The sequence below is a fragment of the Scyliorhinus torazame genome, chromosome 6 (genome assembly GCF_047496885.1).
Source record: "Scyliorhinus torazame isolate Kashiwa2021f chromosome 6, sScyTor2.1, whole genome shotgun sequence".
Classification (NCBI taxonomy): Eukaryota; Metazoa; Chordata; class Chondrichthyes; order Carcharhiniformes; family Scyliorhinidae; genus Scyliorhinus; species Scyliorhinus torazame.
The window spans coordinates 157,066,324-157,077,881 of NC_092712.1; the positions used below are offsets into that span (position 1 = coordinate 157,066,324).

General features: G+C 48.4%; 1 non-coding gene across 1 annotated transcript; it reads left to right on the forward strand.

The window, feature by feature from the left end:
* The first annotated feature begins 8,688 nt into the window (after positions 1 to 8,688).
* On the forward strand, positions 8,689 to 8,760 carry trnaw-cca (transfer RNA tryptophan (anticodon CCA)). The gene has a single exon. It is a non-coding gene; the product is annotated as a tRNA-Trp (tRNA).
* The last annotated feature ends 2,798 nt before the right edge of the window (positions 8,761 to 11,558 follow it).

Below are 11,558 nucleotides of genomic sequence, written 5' to 3' on the forward strand. Positions count from 1 at the left end.
AAATAGGGAACATTACGACTAAACACCCCTTGGTTTTGGTCGATCTACCCCAGACAGCTGAACACATCCTAGGAATCGACTTTATGAGCTCCCACAACCTCTCATTTGATCCAGTAAATAAATGTGTACGAAGAATGGCAAAGGCAACACGAGCCCACGCCACGCTCACAGTTGGAGAATATGCAAATAGAATCAGCGCAGTAGGAGACTTCTGGTTCAACCCTCGAGCCATTAGTCAGGACAAACAGGTTAGGGAAGTCCTGCAGCAACACAAAGCAGCATTTGCACAGCACAAGCACGACTGTGGCAAGATAGCTGGCTTAGTAAACATTACAGGTCCCGACCCCAGACCCCAAAAGCAGTACGGTTTTCCCGTACAGAGGGAGAGATCTCCAAAGTAGTAGAGAGTCTGCTTGATCAAGGCGTACTCCGATCAGTAGCCTCCACAAATAACGCACCAATTTGGCCGTCAGGAAACCTGATGGATCATGGCGACTGACCATTGATTACCGGGAACTGAACAAAGTAACCCTAGTAGCAGCCCCCACCGTAGCCACGAGTCCCAAGACAATGCTCAAACAGGGACTCCAGTCAAAAATCTTTTTGATTTTGGATATTAGCAACAGCTTTTGGTCCACTCCATTGGATAAAGCGTGTCAGTACAAATTCGCATTTACGTTCCAGGGACAACAATACACGTGGACGTGCCTTCCACAAGGCTTCCACAACTCCCCCTCCATTTTCCACCGACAGCTGTCAAATGGACTAGCAAAGTTTTCCCGACCCGATTGTCTGGTCCAGCATGTAGATGACTTACTACTACAGACAGACACAAAGGGAGAGCACATTTCGCTTCTCGCCGAATTCCTAGCACTCCTAAAACAGATTGGATATAAAGTCAACCCCAATAAGGCCCAGATTTTGCAGGAAAAAATGATTTGCTTGGGTACAGAAATCACTCATGGTAAATGCGAGATTGAGCAAAAGAGAATTGATTCGATCATCAAATTGCCCCTTCCCCATAATGTCTCAGCCCTCCGGTTATTTCTAGGACTGGTTGGCTACTGCCGAAACCACATTGACGGTTCGCCACAAAAGCAGCGCCCCTATCCGACCTTCTCAAGAAACAGGCACCTTGGGAATGGCTAACACAGCACACGGATGCCATGGATGCTTTAAAGAGAGCCCTCAGCACAGCATTACAGGTCCCAGATCCACTTTCCCCGTACGCAATCGAAGTAGCAAGCACCGACCGAACCCTTTCGGCTGTGCTCCTCCGGGAACGCCATGACCGATTAGGCTCCGTGGCATACGCCTCACGCGTGTTAGATCCTGTCGAGCAAGGATTTTCTGCCTGCGAAAGGCACCTGCTCACAGTTTTTTGGGCAGTGCAGTACTTTGCCTACATTACAGGACTCACCCCGTCACCATTCTCACTGAACACACCCCAACACAGCTATTATTAGACGGCCAACTAAAAGATGGCACAGTCAGCCAAATCCGCGCAGCCCGTTGGACCCTTCTTTTACAGGGACCGGACATTACAGTTAAAAGAACCAAGACCCACACCTTCCTAGCCGACAATTTGCAATATGCAGGTACCCCACGTGACTGTGGGATCATCACCACAAACCGTAATTCAGGTCCTTTTATACCTAAGTCAGCTCCCAGGAAAGCAGGTAATACACCCCAGAGACCCCAGCCCACAGACATGTGCGCACCCCTGTAAATTTATGTGGATGGCTCCTCCACATTTTTGAATGGAAAGAGAATCACCGGTTGCGGCATTTATGTCGAGGACGCGACCTAGAAGAGATTTCATTAAAGTTGCCAGGACATCTAGGCTCGCAGGCAGCAGAACTGGCAGCCATAGCTTACATTGTTGATCACCCTGACTCGTTTCTGACCCTAGCAGACATATATTCGGACAGTTTATATGTCTGTTACAGTTTAACGGAATTCGTACCCCTGTGGGAAACTAGAGGATTTGTTTCCGCAGACGGAAAGCCCCTACCCTCAGCCCCATTATTGCAGCATATCCTAGAGACAGCTAAAGATAGGAAATATGGTATAATTAAGGTTCGCAGCCATAACCGTTCTCCCCCCCCCGGCAACGTTATAGCAGACGCCCTAGCGAAGGCAGGTTCCAGACATGGTTACCTTTGGAACCGCCCCCCCCGAGAGCACCCCAGTACACGCGGTTCAGGTCTCACAGATCAACATTCAGGATCTAGTGAAAGCCCAAAAGGAAGATGAAAAGCTCAGGGAAGTTTTAAAAGGAACCTTCCCAGCCCTGTATGATAAGTTTAGGCACGCAATAACCACATTATGTAGTTATTTATGTAGTCCCCAGCCAGGACAGGAACCAGGTTATTTGTCAGTTCCATGACAATCATGGACACCAAGGCATTGAACCCACCCTAACCCACCTCAGACCTTTCTGCTGGTGGCCTGATTTAAAAGCCGATGTAACCCATTACATTGAAAATTGCTTGATCTGTGCCCAGAACAATCCGGACAGATATGCAAGAAAGGCTCAGCTTAGTCACACCTGCCCCGTTAAAGGCCCTGGACAAATTTGCAGATAGATTACATAGGACCCATACCCCCCTGCAGAAATGGTTTTAAGTATGTGCTGGTGGTCATCAACACCTTCACAAAATATGTGGAAGCTTTTCCATCCAGAACGAATACGGCCAAAACAACAGCTGAAACCCTAACACAGCACATCTTCACAAGATGGGGCCTCCCACGCAGTATAGAATCCGATCAAGGCTCCCATTTTACAGGACAAGTAATGAAGAGTGTCCTCACAATTTTCGGAATTAGGCAGAAGTTTTGCATAGCCTACCACCCCCAGTCAAGCGGCATTGCAGAGAGGATGAACAGGACTCTAAAAGCCATTCTCAGGCAAATGGTGCAACAGAACAACAGCACCTGGGATTCAGTTCTTCCATTTGCTTTAATGTTCTTACGAAACACGGTATCCACGTCCACAGGATACACCCCCCCTCCCCACACCCCCATGAAAGGGACAGAGTTTTTATTAGGACTGGATTTGGCCAGCCCCGCAGTTACCACCCTCACACATGAAAATGCTGTACAGCAGCTTATTGAGAATATAAAGGCAGCCCAGCTCGCAGCATCTATGAGACTTGGGACCAGGAGGAAACAAAGCAAAGCTTGTTTCGATAAAACGGTACACACCACCAAGTTTGTAGTAGGGCAGCAAGTGATGCTTTCCCTATACAACCCCAGTTCATTCCTTTCCCCCAAATTTTCCGGACCGTACTCCATTTCAGACAAAGTCAGCCCCTCGGTATACAAGATCACATATCGCAACATCAAGTCTGCGTGGTTTCACATAAGCCAGCTTAAGGCTTATGGCTCGCAGAACAACCATGCACACCACATCTTGCTCGCAGCAGCAGATGAGCACGCCCCACCCACAGCCTGTCCTCGGTCACATCTTCAATTCTACCCCCAGAGGCACGACTCCACCTCTCCCTTCCCCCAACCAGCAGCGACAGCGACAGTGATAGCGATAACAATGACGGCAGCCACAGCACACCACGTTATGATTACACCCCTGCACCAGGCCCCACTCCCAGCGAATCCGAGCATGATTCCAGTGACCCCTTCAAAATCACATGCATTAAAGCCCCTGACCCAGACCCACCGCCCGACAATTACGGATTGAAACCTAGTAGCTCCAACCTCGACACACGATTCTGGTACCGAGACAATTTGTTCAGGCTCATCCCAAATGATGAGATGGACCCCAATTCGCCCCAAGCAGCTTTAGCCAAATTACTCCAGTCAAGGATATGGCAGCCGAGAGAAGATGATGACATAGAGTCTGACTCCCACCAAACAAATCCCTTTGCGACCCTGTTCGCTATTGAGCAATGAGGTGTCCACATGATGGTAAAAAGGAACCGAAAGAGAGAAACGGTGTCCTTTCTGATGGAACCTGCACCATGTTTGTCGTATGTTTGTTCGTTTAATGTACATGTTAAATGTTGTTTGTGAATTTAAAAGTTTTCATGGCCCCACGCCACCACTCTTTTAACGCCCACGGGCTGCACGGTAGCATTGTGGATAGCACAATTGCTTCACAGCTCCAGGGTCCCAGGTTCGATTCCCGGCTTGGGTCACTGTCTGTGCGGAGTCTGCACATTCTCCCCGTGTGTGCGTGGGTTTCCTCCGGGTGCTCCGGTTTCCTCCCACAGTCCAAAGATGTGCGGGTTAGGTGGATTGGCCATGCTAAATTGCCCATAGTGTCCAAAATCGCCCTTAGTGTTGGGTGGGGTTACTGGATTACGGGGATAGGGTGGAGGTGTGGACCTTGGGTAGGGTGCTCTTTCCAAGAGCCGGTGCAGACTCGATGGGCCGAATGGCCTCCTTCTGCACTGTAAATTCTATGATGATCTATGATGATCTCACTGGCAGTTAATGGAACAAGTTTGTCGACAGACAACCGTTCAGAGGAACTAGTTTGTCAGCAGACACACGATCACAGCTACTCTTCTGATTCGATCATAAAAGGCAGCCTCCACGATGACCACATTCTTACCCGTTCTTGCCAGTCGCTCAGGCAGTGGAGAAACGGCACTGGTCCCCGCCCTGCCTGAGGACCGCCCCCTCTGGTCAGCTACGCTCAGGTAGAGCACATACGGCACTGATCACTGTCCTACCCGGGGATTCCACCCATTTCTTACCTGCCGCGGCCCAAACGCACCCCATTTTGGCACTTTCAGTTCGAAATTCTTTTGTTTGTTTCTGGCGACCCTTAGGTTGCTTCCGTATGCTATTTATATCCTCAAACACTAGGGTGGTAGATCGCACAGGCTGCGAGACAGCTCGCACTGTGTCAGTATTTTTCTCAGATGTCTTGTCCAAATATTCGGTTTTTTAAAAATGTTTTAATTGAGGGAGTCACAGATGGTGACCAATTATAATGGGCAATTGGCAATAAAGGACAGACAGACAGACATACGAGATCTTAAGCAAGATAATAACAGATATAATGCTTGTGTCCACAGAATTCCGGAACCTCAGGAACCCCAGAGGAATAAAAAGAGGAAGACCGACAAAAGGAAAGATGAAGACAACCTTCATGTTTTTCACCTGGATCTTAGCGGGATCCCTTCAGTTGCGCGCGGACGCTACCCCCCAACCCCTTTAAGTGAATTAAAGTGCATCCGTTTTTGTGTGTGTTTTGTTTGTTTAATAAAGAAATGTGCTTGACTGCCAAGCCAGAGAGACCTGTGTTGCTGTTATTTGTATAGTTTAAAATGTTGTAGATTATTTTTGATTGTTTAAGTGAGGATAGTTTATTTAGGATAGTTAGAGGTTCCAGTTTTTTTATTTTTTTTCATGCATGCCTGAATGTCATAGCGCCCCGTAGAGTTTTATAATGATGTATGTATATAAAATAATTTTAGATAAAAGTTGCAATTCATAAGATAGGGCAGTGAAGAGTCTGTGAAGTGCTTATGGGTGCCCAGCTTGGTCAGAGAACAAAGACGACGCGGTAATGTGATCCTTCACGCTTCGCGTTGAGGATCACAAGGAGGGAGTGTAGCCATCTGGGATGGCCACTTCCCGATTACAAAATAGACACTTTGCAAAGATTGCAGGGAAAATGGACAATGCTGAGAAAACAAGCAGGTTCAGAGCTTGTCTGTATAATGGAGCCGCAGCTCCCAGACAAGACCAAAACTGTAGGCCCATCTCTGGGAACAAAAGAGTAACATTTGAGTAACTGATACTAAGGCAGACACCCTGGCGCCAGAGGAGACCGAAACAAAGCAGGCCAACGGCCACCTAGGACACACCCAGCCATCAGGGCACCCACCCCTTTATTAGATGAAATCAATAGGAATAATCAAGAAACGGCCCAATTGATTGGGGCCAAGTTCAAGGCCCGCCCAAAAGTGCGTGAAGCCCCTTTGGGTATAAGAAGGAGCCCCCAAGAGAGAATGGTTCTCTTGGACCCGGCTCTCACCGAGGAGTGACCTGTCCACCAGCTGCACCAGAAGCAAGTAAGTCCAAGGTCAATGCACGCTACCAGAGAGACGACAGCTGTTCCCCTGTACCAGTTCGACCCCAGCAGCCTCAGAACCGAACAACGGCCATTGTTCCTCTGACTGAGTGGGCGCCTGAAGCTAAGTGGGCTTTAGTAGTAGTGATAGTTTAGTCTGTAGAGTTTTGTGCATGAGTATATTTGACTGTGTGTGTAAATAAATGAGCATTGAGTTTGAACTTACTAACTGGTGTACCGAGTCTTTGATCAGTATTCGGTTTTGAACCTTGTGGCAGTATCAAAAGATACCTGGTGACTCTAGAGCAAACGTAATTAGAATTAAGGAAGGCGACCATATTGACTGCCATATTCAGAGCCAACCAAAGAGAGCAACAGTACTTCCAGTATTTTGGGAGTCCTGGTAATATTAAACAATCTTTTTGAAAATGTTTTTATTGAGTTTTCATATTTTATATCCAACAATTTATAAATTACAAAATCACGCAAGAACCAACACCAGTATTAACAAGCAACTTCACAGCAACTGTAGCCGTGACCCCCCTTTAGTTAGCATATATATTTTACTTGCCCCCAATCTGGTCAAAACACGTATTTGCAGGCATTTATATCCAACTTGGTTTGTGCCTGAGCTTGCCCTCGGACCGGTCGCTTATGGCTTTGCCCCTCCTGCTTGTCCCTCACATTCCTTTTGCGTGCCTTGGTCCCTCCTGCCCTCTCCTTTTTCCCTCTTCTGTGACTCGCCCATGTCTCTTCTCTCTGATTCCCCCCCACCCACACACACTCCTTTACTGGTTGCTAGCTACGAACAGGTCTTGAAACAATCCTTCCACATCCTGGAAGTCTTCTTCCGAACCATGGATGCCAAGTTTTATTTTCTCCAGCCTGAAGTTCTGCCAGGTCAAACAGCCAGTCTAGCTTTGGGTGGTGCTGCCTTAAGCCAGTTGAGCAGGATTCTCCGGCGAGTGATCAGGTTGGCAAAGGCTATGGCGTCAGCCCCTTCCCCATGAAGAGTCCTGGCTGATCTGATGCCTTGAAGACTTCCACCTTTGGGCATGGCTCCACCCTCACTCCCACAACACTGGACATGGCCTCAAAGAAGGTCATCCAATACCCAACAAGTCTGGGGCAAGCCCTGAACATGTGGGTGTGATTAGCCTGCCTCCCTGGCACAGTTCGCATTTGTCCTTCATCTCCTGGAAGAATCCATTCATTCATGTTCTGGTTAGATGTGCTCTGTGCACCACTTTTAGCTGTGTTAGGCTTAGCCCTGCACATGTGGAGGTGAAGTTCGCCCTGTGCTGTGTTTCGATCCAGAGTTCTCACCCTATCTCTCTGCCTAGTTCCTCTTAACTTTTCCTTGTCTCATCCAAGGGCATTATGCATGCTTCAACAGTCACCTGTACATGTCTGCACAGCTTCCCTCCCCGAGGTTGCCCGTGTCCAACAGTTCTTCTAACGAGTGTCCTGGTATCTGGGGGTACGTCGTCACTTCTTTGCGGAAAAGGGTTTTGACTTGAATGTATCTCTGGTCATTTCCTCTTGGTAGCTGGAACCTCTCCATGAGTTCCTCCAGGGTCTCTACTGTATCGTCCATGTACGTGTCCCGTCAAGCCCAAAACATACACACATGCACACAATTGCCTTTAGGGGTTTCATTATCTCTTCCATGCTAGTCCAGGGGTTTGGGATGTAGAGGAGCAGGTCATCCACATGGAGCGAGACTCTATGCTCTCTGTCTCACCTTTGAATACCTCTCCACCCCATCGCCGCTCTGAGGGTGATTGCCAGGGCAAACAGCAGCGGGGACAGTGGGCATCGCTGCCTCATGTCTCTGTGCAGCCGGAAGTATCTAGAACTGGTGCTGTTTTTCCGTACGCTCGCCATGGGGACGTGGTACAGTAGTTTCACCCAGGAGGTGAATGCTGGCACAAATCCAAACTATGCCAGTACCTCTGAGGTACTTCCACTCGACTGTCGAAGGCCTTTTCTGTGTCCAGGGAGATGATCATATCTAGTGTTCTCTCCCTGAATGTGGTCATTATCACATTCAGCAGGCCCATGACGTTAGCTGCCCTTGACAAAGTCAGTCTGGTCCTCCGCGACTACCTCTGGTATGCAGCTCTCCAGGAACAGGAGTAGGCCCTCGAGCCTGCTCTGCCATTCAATAGGATCATGGCTGATCTGCTACTCTTCATGTCCAGTTTCCTGCCCTTTCCTCATAACTTGATTTCTTTAATGATAAATAATCTATCTCAGCCTGAAACATACACCAGGATGTTTCCCGGCAGTTCTCTATGGCAAATCGTTCCAAGTACACTCAATCCTCTGAGTGAAGGAATTCCTCCTTGCCTCGATCTTAAATTGGCACCCCTTTACTCTGAGACTATGCCCTCTGGTCCTAGATTTTCCCATGATGGGAAACATCCTCTCAGCATTTACCCTGTCAAACCCCTTAAGAATTGTACATAGAAAATAGAAACAGGAAAAGGCCATTCGGGGGAAGCCTGCTCCACCATTCATTATGACCATGGCTGATCATCAAGTTCAATACCCTAATCCTACCTTCCCCATCCCCCCCCCCCCCCCCCCCATATCTCTTGACCCCCTTTAACCACAAGAGCTATATCTAATTAAACAACGGGCTTGTGGCGCAACGGTAGCGTGTCTGATTCCAGATCAGAACGTTGCGTGTTCAAATCACGTCAGGCTCACAGACTTTTTAGGCAGCACGGTAGCACAGTGGTTAGCACAGTTGCTTCAGGGCTCCAGGGTCCCTGGTTTGATTCCATCTTGGGTCACTGTCTGTGTGGAGTCTGCACGTTCTCCATGTGTTTGCGTGGGCTTTCTACGGATGCTCCGGTTTCCTCCCACAAGTCCTGAAAGACGTGCTGTTAGGTAATTTGGATATTCTGCATTCTCCCTCCGTGTACCCGAACAGGTGCCGGAATGTGGCGACTGGGGGCTTTTCTCAATAACTTTATGATGCACAATCAATTACTCGTGAGACAAGGAGAGTCATACTGATCGGCTTTAATCAGCTAGAACTGTACCCAGCAGCTTCGATACAGAGAGTGAAGGCTGCTGGGACGGCTTTGGTTCTTATACCCCGCCTCTCAGGGCGGAGCTATGTGCGTTAGCCAATGGTAGACTCCTAGGTCTAGCCAATGGGCATCCACCTCTCAGGTACTGCAATACCTGGTATTACCACACTTTATTGCAGTGTTAATGTAAGCCTACTATTGACAATAAAAATTATTATTGTTAATTCCTTCTTGAAATTACACAACATTTTGGTCTCAACTGCTTTCTGTGGTAGTGAGTGCCTGCTCACTCAGCGTGTTCAAATCCCTAGCGGGGAGGGTGCAGACAATCAAGGTGAACGTACTGCCAAGATTCTTCCTGTTTAGATTCATACCCTAGGCCTATTTCCAACGAATAGATGAAATGATTATGGCGTTTCTAGGGGGAGGGGAGAGGAATCCAATAATCCCTGAGACAACACTGCAGAGGAGAAGAAACATGGGTGGCCTGGCCTTCCCGCACTTGCAATACTATCACTGGGGAGTCGCAGCCAAGAGAGTGAAGGGGGTGGGTAATGGAACTGAGCACGGAATGGGTGAAGGTGGAAGAGTCCTCCTGCACTGGAACGACCCTCCAAGCCCTCACCATGACAGCGCTCCCATCCTCACCAGCAAAAAGCACATCCAACCCAATGGTAGTAGCAACACTAAGACCTGGAACCAGATGAGTCAGCACTTCGGTTTAACCAAGGTGTCCACCATGACCCCTTTCTGCAGTAACCACAGGTTCTCATGAGCCATAATAGACGCCACTTTTAAGAGGTGAAGACAGGAAGGAGGGGGGATCACGCTAGATCAGGGACATTTACATGGGCGATAGACTCGCAATCTTAGAAGAGGTGACGTCGAGACGAACTACCGAACGGACAGGAACTTTAACATTTACAGGTCAAAAACTTTCTCCGCAAGGAGACGACGAGGTACCCTAGAGCTCTGAGAGACACAATGCTGGAGCAGCTACTGGACGCAGACAGTATGGAGAAATGAACTGCGGGGAGATATATGGATGACATTTAAAAAGGGCGAGAACACCACTGGACGGAACAAGACAGAAATGGGAGGAAGAACTGGGTTCAGAAGGAGGGTTGGGAGTCTGGAGCGAAGCACTAAGTAGGGCCAACTCCACATCCTCCTGCGCCAGGCTAAGCCTCATGCAGTTTAAAGTGGTGCACAGAGCACACCTAACCAGAACCCGAACGAGCAGATTCTTCCTAGAAGGGGAGGACAAATGTGAACGGTGCCAGGGTGGCTGGCCAACCACATCCTCATGTTCTGTGTAGCCCCAGGTTTGTCGGGTTTTGGACAACCTTCTTTGAGGCGATATCCAAGGTTGTGGGGGTGAGGGTGGAGCCTACCCAAGAGTGGCAGTCTTTGGGGTATCGGACCAGTTAGAACTTCATATGGGGAAGAGGGCCGACGCCTTTGCATTTGCTTCCTTAATTGCATGCTGGAGTATCCTATTTGGCTGGTGATCTGCAGCACCACCCATAGCTGCAAACTGGCTGGCAAACCTGGCAAAATTTCTCCACCTGAAGAAAATCAAACACGCCATCCGAGGGTCGGACGATGGTTTCCACAAAGCTTGGGGCAATTCACGGCCTGTTCCAAGAACTGTTTGAAACCAATAACGGATAGAAAGGAAGGGGGGCGGGGGGTCATATGGAAACCACCAGGGCCACAGAAAGCAGACAGAAACAAGGGTGGGCCGGGCGGAAAGGGAGAGAGACCCAAGGAAACGGCAGGAGGGTACCCTGGGAGAGATAGATGAGGGTGCCAGAAACCCCCCCCCCCCCCCCCCCCCCCCCCCCACAAAGCTATAAGAGCAAAATGAGCAACAAACAAACCTTCTACGGCAGAGGAAAGGGCCTAAGTTAGTATAAAAGGGCCTGAAAATAGTATAAAAGGGGATGCAGGGGAGGGGGGAACAAAGGGGGCGGAGAGCGTGTGCCAAAAAGGAACAGCATGTAGATTGTATTGTGAGAGAATATTTTAATGTGTGTTTTTGGCACTGGAGTTTGGAAACTCTCATGTGATAATCATCAGGGCAGGGTTTTCAGTTAATGGGACCTTTGCACCTTGTAATCTGTTCATTTTACAATTGATGTGTATTTGTTAAGCTAAGGGCATAGTGCATGATAATCCAACATTTTCATGTTGAAGAATTTTTTTCCTGTTAAAATTAATTAGTGGTTCTGTGACTCTGTTCCTCCACATTTTATTTTTAAAAAGTAAAGGTTACAGTCTTTGGAGCTCGGGTTCCATTCTGGGATCTTCCCGTCCAGTTATAACATCAACTGGGATCGTAACAATTAGATTTTTACTTCTAGATGTTTTATTCAGTTTTTAAAATTCCACCCATCTGGGGTGGTGGGATTCAAACCCGTGTCCCCAGAGCATTACCCTGGGTCTCTGGATTACTAGTCCATCAT